The sequence below is a fragment of the Sus scrofa genome, unplaced genomic scaffold, assembly GCF_000003025.6.
Source record: "Sus scrofa isolate TJ Tabasco breed Duroc unplaced genomic scaffold, Sscrofa11.1 Contig1475, whole genome shotgun sequence".
Taxonomy (NCBI): Eukaryota; Metazoa; Chordata; class Mammalia; order Artiodactyla; family Suidae; genus Sus; species Sus scrofa.
This window is the reverse complement of record NW_018084889.1, coordinates 7,657-14,803: the sequence shown is the minus strand read 5'-3', so window position 1 is coordinate 14,803 and position 7,147 is coordinate 7,657. Positions and strand designations below refer to the sequence as shown.

The window sequence follows — 7,147 nt, the reverse complement described above, 5'->3', positions numbered from 1 at the left end:
TAGTACCTTCTGGACCCCTGTGCAGCTTCAAGGCTGTGAGTGCAGGCTCAGAGGTGAGGTTGATGGTGGTTTTGGTAGAACCTCCAGCCAGCACCCAGAGGTTTGGCATGGCTTTCCAGGCTCTGGTGACTCTGCTCCAAGATGCCTCATGTCAGGCAGAGGAAACAGGTGTCCCTTCAGCACTGGATGTGGATTTGCAGCCTGGTCAGTTGGCAGAGCATTTAGAATGCTTGAGGGTTTCACTGGGTTTCAGATTGCCTTGTGTTCTTCCAGAGGCAGGAGCTGGGACCCACACACTATCTGTTTTGATTCACATGCTGGGAATTGTCAAGCCCCCGATTGTCGAGGGTTTAGGTATCAGGATATAGGCTGGTGCTGATGAATGGATGGTGGAATTCGGTGGTATTTTGGCTGGTGGCTGTACTAATCCTTATGATTTTTTTCATTCAAGAGACCTAGTGAAACTTCCCCCTTGCCTTTCCACAGAAGCCTCTGTTTCACTACCACACCAGGCTATGGAGGCCTGACCAAACCCAGGTCTGATGAATTAGGCAAAGTTTATTGATATCGAGAAAGCTCTCATGGAGTTCCCTCATGGCTGCCTGGTTAAGAGCTTGTCTCTGTCACTGCTGGGGCTGTGATAAGAGCTGCATTTGGAGATCACAACCTGGCCAGACAAGTCCCCAGTGTCACAGTTGGCACCTCAATAAATGAATAAATAAAAGTAAAAAGTCAAAAGAAAGAGAGCAGTTGATCAAGAAGTCGATAACTACATATATACAATCCTACAGAGCAGCCAAGTGAATTGATAGATAAATCAATACAAAAGGCTCTCCTGGGAGTTCCCATCATGGCTCAGTGGTTAACAAATCCGACTAGGAACCATGAGGCTGCGGGTTTGATCCCTGGCCTCGCTCACTGGGTTAAAGATCTGGCATTATTGTGAGCTGTGGTGTAGGTTGCAGAGGCGGCTTGGATCCCACATTGCTGTGGCTCGTGGCACAGCAGTGGCTACAGTTCCAATTAGACCCCTAGCCTGGGAATTGCCATATGCCATGGGAGCGGCCCAAGAAATGGCAAAAAGACAAAAAAAGGCTCTCCTGATGTTATGCTTGGGGAGGCATTTTAAGTACAAGGCTGGAGTTGTAACAGCTGTGGTATGGTTTCAAATCTGGGCCAGACAATGTCGTCATTCCCCAAGGGGATCCAAAAAAAAAAGTAAATAAAGATGTCAATAAATCATTGAATTCATACACCAGAGATAATTATTACTGGTAATTAATATCTGAAGAAAGACATAAGGCTCCCATGGCACAATGGGTTGGGCGGCAGAGGGAATTTACATAACAGCCTTGGTTAAGTATGGCTGAGTGCTCCGAATTTTTTTTGAGAGAGAAATACCCCACGTCTTAGGGGACTTCATGGCACTTAGATGGAAAGGAAATATAAAGTCAAAGCCTCAGGCTTGCCCAAGGCCAGTGCAGCCCCCAGGAGAGATGAGGCAACAAGGGGAAGGCAGGCCTGAGAGGTGCTGTTAGGGCCCATGTCCACAAGATGGTGCCAGAGTACCTCCTGGACCCATGGGCAGCTCCAAGGCTGCAGGCTCCAGGCTCAGAGAAGGGGTGAATGATGCATTTGGCTGAAGCCCCAGCAAGCAGTCTATCACAGCCCCAGCAGTGACAGAGACAAGCTCTTAACCAGGCAGCCATGAGGGAACTCCATGAGAGCTTTCTCGATATCAATAAACTTTGCCTAATTCATCAGACCTGAGTTTGGTCAGGCCTCCATAGCCTGGTGTGGTAGTGAAACAGAGGCTTCTGTGGAAAGGCAAGGGGGAAGTTTCACTAGGTCTCTTGAGTGAAAAAAAGATTTAGGGTTGTCTTCAGGGCACCTGGGACTCTCTGGGCCAAGATGCCTCCTGTCAGGCAGAGGACACAGGTGCCCTTTCAGCATTGGATGTGGATTTGCAGCCTGCCTGGGTGTCACAACGGTAAGAAAGCTTGGCAGGTTCAATGGGATCAGACAGCCTGTTGTTTCTCAAGAGGCAGGAGTCTGGACTAGGATACCATGGCTTGTGAAGTCGGAGCTGGCAATTTTGAAACCCCAGGCTGAGCGGGGGTTTGTGATCTGGATCAAGTGCCTGCGGGAGGTGAGTGGAGGATGGATTGGTGAGCAGCTGCTCTAAATCTTGTGCCTTTTCTCTCAAGAGGTCTCCTGAAACTCTGTTCCTTTCTTTCCATGTGAGCCTCATTTTTTCTCTCTATACACCTGGTAGGAAGACCTGATCAAAAGCAAGGTCTGGGGAATTAAGGCAGGTAGATTGATATAAAGAAAGCTCTCCCAGAGATCCCTCCTGGCTCCCTGGGTAAAGATCTGCCTTTGTCCCTGCGGTGGGATTGATAACTTCTCTTCCTTGAAATATGTCGATGGGCAGACAACACACTTATGCTTCAGCTGGGGTCAAGAAAGAAAGAGAGAGAAAGAAAGAAAAGAAAAGAAGGAAGAAACAAAGAAAGATAGGTAGGCATGAATGGATAATGTTCCCAAGGTCAAGAAAATCAATAATTACATCCATACACAGTTACATTCATAGAAACATAAGTGCACAAATACATGAAAAATTGAATAAGGCTGTCATGACATGATGGGTTGGAGCTGAGGTTGTGAATGGATTGTTCTGGTGTAGGTTGGCCTCAGTGTCTTGGAAGACATTCAGCGAGACAGCTTACTTAGTGGAGCACTTCTCGGTATTTAAAGAAAGAGGGGGAAGGAAAACCAACGGGCATATTGCCCAAGGGCAATGCAGAGAGAGGAGGAAATCCTGAGAGTTGCTGTCAGAGCAGATGTCCACGAGACGGCACCAGAGTACCTTCTGGACCCTGTGCAGCTACAAGGCTGCTTGCCTATCCAGGCTCAGAGGTAGGTTGTTGGTGGGTTTGGTCAAAACCCCAGCAAATATCCATTGTTAGATAAGTTCTCTTGTCTTTTATATTATTTTACTAATATTGACAACGAAACTGATTCATACACATACACTAGATGCATACGTAGGAAAATCTGAACCATTTACCAGCTGCTGTTCTAAACTTTAAAAAAAAATTACGTAAAGTCTAAACCCATTTCTGGGTGGCATTATCTACCATGACCCCATTTTTCCTGATTTTCTAGTGGCCGTCTTCTATTCAGGTCAGGGCGGAATTCTTACATTTCACAGATACATCACGATTGTGCCTATGTCTGCCCCTCAAGTCAATCTAATCATGTGACTCTGGCTCTTAAATGCCTTACTGGCTTCCCGTTACAGCGAGAGGAAATTCATGACACCTTCTATGACCTACAGAATCCACCACGATCTGGGATCCATTTTTTTTCTTCTTCTTCTGGCCACATTGCAACACATGGAGTTCCCAGGCAAGATCTGAGCTGCAGATGCAGCCTATGCTGTAGCTGTGGCAATGCTGGGTTCTTAACCCACTGTGCTGGGCTGGGGATGGAAACCGCTTCCCATTGCTCCAGAGACGCTGCTGATCCCGTTTCACCACAGCGGGAACTCCCACTGTTCTAATCTTAACTTCCCATCCGCATTGCCAGTCCTCTACATGATACATGAAATCAGTCACTCTTCCCTAAAAACCACAGGTCATCAATGACCCTGAAGCTACAAATACACAGATGGGGAAGATTTAAACCTCTACAGCAGATCTAAAACCAGGAGAATTATGACTAATAGAAGTCAACAGCTGAGTAATAGAATCATTGAATATTAATTTCACCTGAAAATGTTTCGCAGTCATTAGCTGTTCCCTCTTTAGGCCTAAAACAGCTCCTATTCCAGTAATCTAATCATTGAATATTAATTTCACCTGAAAATGTTTTGCAGTCATTAGTTGTTCCCTCTTTAGGCCTAAAAACAGCTCCTATTCCAGTAATCTAATCATTGAATATTAATTTCACCTGAAAATGTTTTACACTCATTAGCTGTTCCCTCTTTAGGCCCAAAAAACAGCTCCTATTCCAGGACGCCTAAATTAGAGACCCTGATTCTGACATGACCGGGCCTATATTGTGGAAAATGATCACTGCACATTGTTTTCCTGGGTTCAAGACATGACAGAGGGAGATGGCGGAGACGCGGGGTGAATCTGGAGTCCAGGGTGGATGTGCTGCCTGTACTTCCGGACAGGAACATGGCCTTTGGGGTCCCAGGCCTCCCATCACGCCATCTTCGTGGAGTCTTGGGAACACTCTGTGTGATGAGACAGCCCACACACTTGTCACAGCCCTGCTGCTGCATGCTATGCCAGCCCCATGCTCTTGGGATCAGAGCCCACACTCTGCGGTCCCCCCTGCAGGGTCCTTCCTGCCACAGAAGCAGAGACCACCCAGGAAGCAGTCTCTCTCCAACCTGCAGGGAGAGGGGAGCAGGGACGCCAGAGTCCCCAGAGCACCAGTGGGGACAGCGATGACGCAGATGAGGCTCAGCCCAAGAGATGGGACCAGAGAGACCCACATGGCCAGTCAGGTCATGGTTCATCTGAGCCCCAGACACACTGTCCCTCATATGCCGTCCCTAAATGCAGGGTCTTGAGGTGCAAACAGGCTGAGCTTCACACTGAAGGTCAGCTCTTCCAAACTGACCCCTCAGCAAACACTGCAGGAATCCGCTCAGATGGGGGCCTGGAGTCCACAACTCATGGACCACAGAGCCAGGACTGTGGGGGGTGGGGTGGGGGGAGTGAGACTTCCACCCCAACTCCCCAGCCTCCTTACCTGGGTACCACATCCACCCTCAGAGTGACCCCACCTCCCCAAACCCTGTGCCTCGGCTCACATCCCCTTGGTTGATACCAGGGCTGTGCTGGGTGGGCCCCCGTTGTGAGCTGGGTCCCTGGGAGCTGCTAGGACCGTAGAAAGAAATGCAGGGTCCATCTCCTCCCCCAACACTTGTCCCAGAGAAGTCAGTCCCCTCCTCTTCTCACTTGATTCTGGGTTATCTTCACTGCTTTTAAAGCTTCCATGATAAAGTTGAACACATTACCTTGACTCTGGCAGGCTCAGCCCTTTCGTCTCACTGAGGTGATGAGAAAACTCATGGGACAGCAGAGCTGAAAGCGAAGACGCAGGTCTGGGCTCGGCCAAGTGAGAAGGAGACTCTAAAGGCCTCCTCACCTGCTGCCCTTTGGCCTTAAATGGAGATCCACGAGCCCAGCAATCAGTTCACCAGGGAAACCTGCCCCCTCCTCCCCTGTGTGTGCTGCTGAATGGGAGTCATTGTGAGGTAGCCCAGGTGAGGGGTCTGCACCAACCCCAAGGGAAGGTGACCATTGCAGGGGTAGGACTCGGGCCCTCCCAGGGCACTGACCCCTGGGAGGCCAGGTCACCATGCTCAGAGCAGACACTGCGAACAGACAAGCCCGCATAACTCTAGACCCAACACTTAAGCACTGACATTCAGACAGAGCCGTGGAACTTCCCAGGACTGAGGCCAGGTCTTCCTCAGGTCCCCACATTGCCCTGAAGCTCCAAGACTGAGGATGGGTCTCCACCCAGGCCCCCACATCCTAGCGTGGGCAGAACCTGTCAATCTAAGTGTTCTCACTGTAGACAGCACATGGTCAGGTCTGAACACACTCAGTGTAGACAGCACATGGAGAGGTCTAAATCTACTGTGTACACAGAACTTGGTCAGGTTTAAACTGGCTTAGGGCTGCTCCCCTGGGAGGCACAGGTCACCCATGTGGACTCTCTCATCTTTGGACAGGGGCTCAGCCTCCTGTGGGAAGGAGGATGTCCATTTCTTGGTGAATAAATCCACATTGGGCTCTACACCTCACCCTCCTCAGGCAACTGCACAGTCTCTCTGTCACTAAACATTTCACCATGCAAAGCAAAATGTTCCCAATTTCTCTGACCACATGACGGTCAGGACCCAGGCATCAGCCAGGAGCTTTTCATAGTGCAGCCTAGGCTCCAGCAAGGACAGACCAGATGTGGCCTGATGCCAGCATCCTGGTCTCCTCAGGAGTGGCTGCCCTGGAAGCTGGGCAGGACGGTCCCGCACAGTCCGGGTGGAGTGCATTCAGGGTGCTGAGAACCTGGCCCCCATGTTCTGCTTCATGGCAACATGTGCAGAGTGGGGGGATCACAGGGAGACATTGGGGCACAGAAGCCACTCAATTAGGGAACCCAGAGCCCGAGCTCCTTGGGCACCTGCCGGTTTCCACCTGCAGCCTGCGTGCGCCCTTCAGCTGGCCCGCATCCACCCCACATGCCCACTGCCTGCTCTTTCAAAAGCACAGGCTCTCACACCCAGGGGGTCTATCAACCCCCACTCCTCATGCTGAGTTTTGGGAGAATCAACCCCTTGACTGGATTCAGGACCCTCCAAGGAAGGAGGCTGTGTGGCTGATCCCAGTCGGGGCTGTGCTGACTGATGCGGACACAGGAGCCACGTTCAGGGCCTGGAGGCAAGGGCCACAGAAGGGGGGTCCACAGCCCTGGCCAGGCTCTCCCATCACGACATTGTGGCTTAAAGGAGATCCAGGACAGGTGGCTGAATGCAATGGGGGCCTAAGTGGAACCTCGAATGGGGCTTAGAGCAGATGTGAAGGACATTACTGAGACAGCTACCATGGCAGGGAGACAGACTCTGTTAGGACAGCCTGCTGCACCCACTTAAATGCCCAAGATCTGTGACCTCACATGGCAACACGGGATCGACTGAGCAGGATGTGCTGATGTATTTGGGGCCCAGTTTAGTCTGCAACCAACTTGCAAGTGGTTCCAGCAAACACACAGGTGAACACACATGTGCAGCACACACTCTAACATATGCACATACACAGCACAAATACACACACACTAGCACATGAATGTGCATGCACACAATGCATAGCACACATATGCCCTGCACACACTAACATGTGCTCCCACACACAGCTATGCACACACAGCACACACTCCATGCACACAGTTCACACACAGGGACTAGTATCATAGAGTGTTAATTCCTGAACACAAGTGAAGTTCACATGCATTCCTCCCTTTTTCTTCAACTTACTGTTTTTCAAAATAAAAAGTTTAAGAAAAAAGTTACTAGTCAATGACCTTTGATTCATAGGACTTTCTGAAGTTATTCCACAATATT

At 50.0% G+C, this 7,147-nt stretch overlaps 1 long non-coding RNA gene across 1 annotated transcript; it reads right to left on the bottom strand.

Moving 5' to 3' along the window:
* Positions 1-3,742: 3,742 nt before the first annotated feature.
* LOC110258176 lies at positions 3,743-5,219 on the bottom strand. The gene is made up of 2 exons (XR_002341012.1): positions 5,039-5,219; positions 3,743-4,246 (listed from the first exon to the last, which is right to left on the bottom strand). It is a non-coding gene; the product is annotated as an uncharacterized LOC110258176 (long non-coding RNA).
* Positions 5,220-7,147: the final 1,928 nt, after the last annotated feature.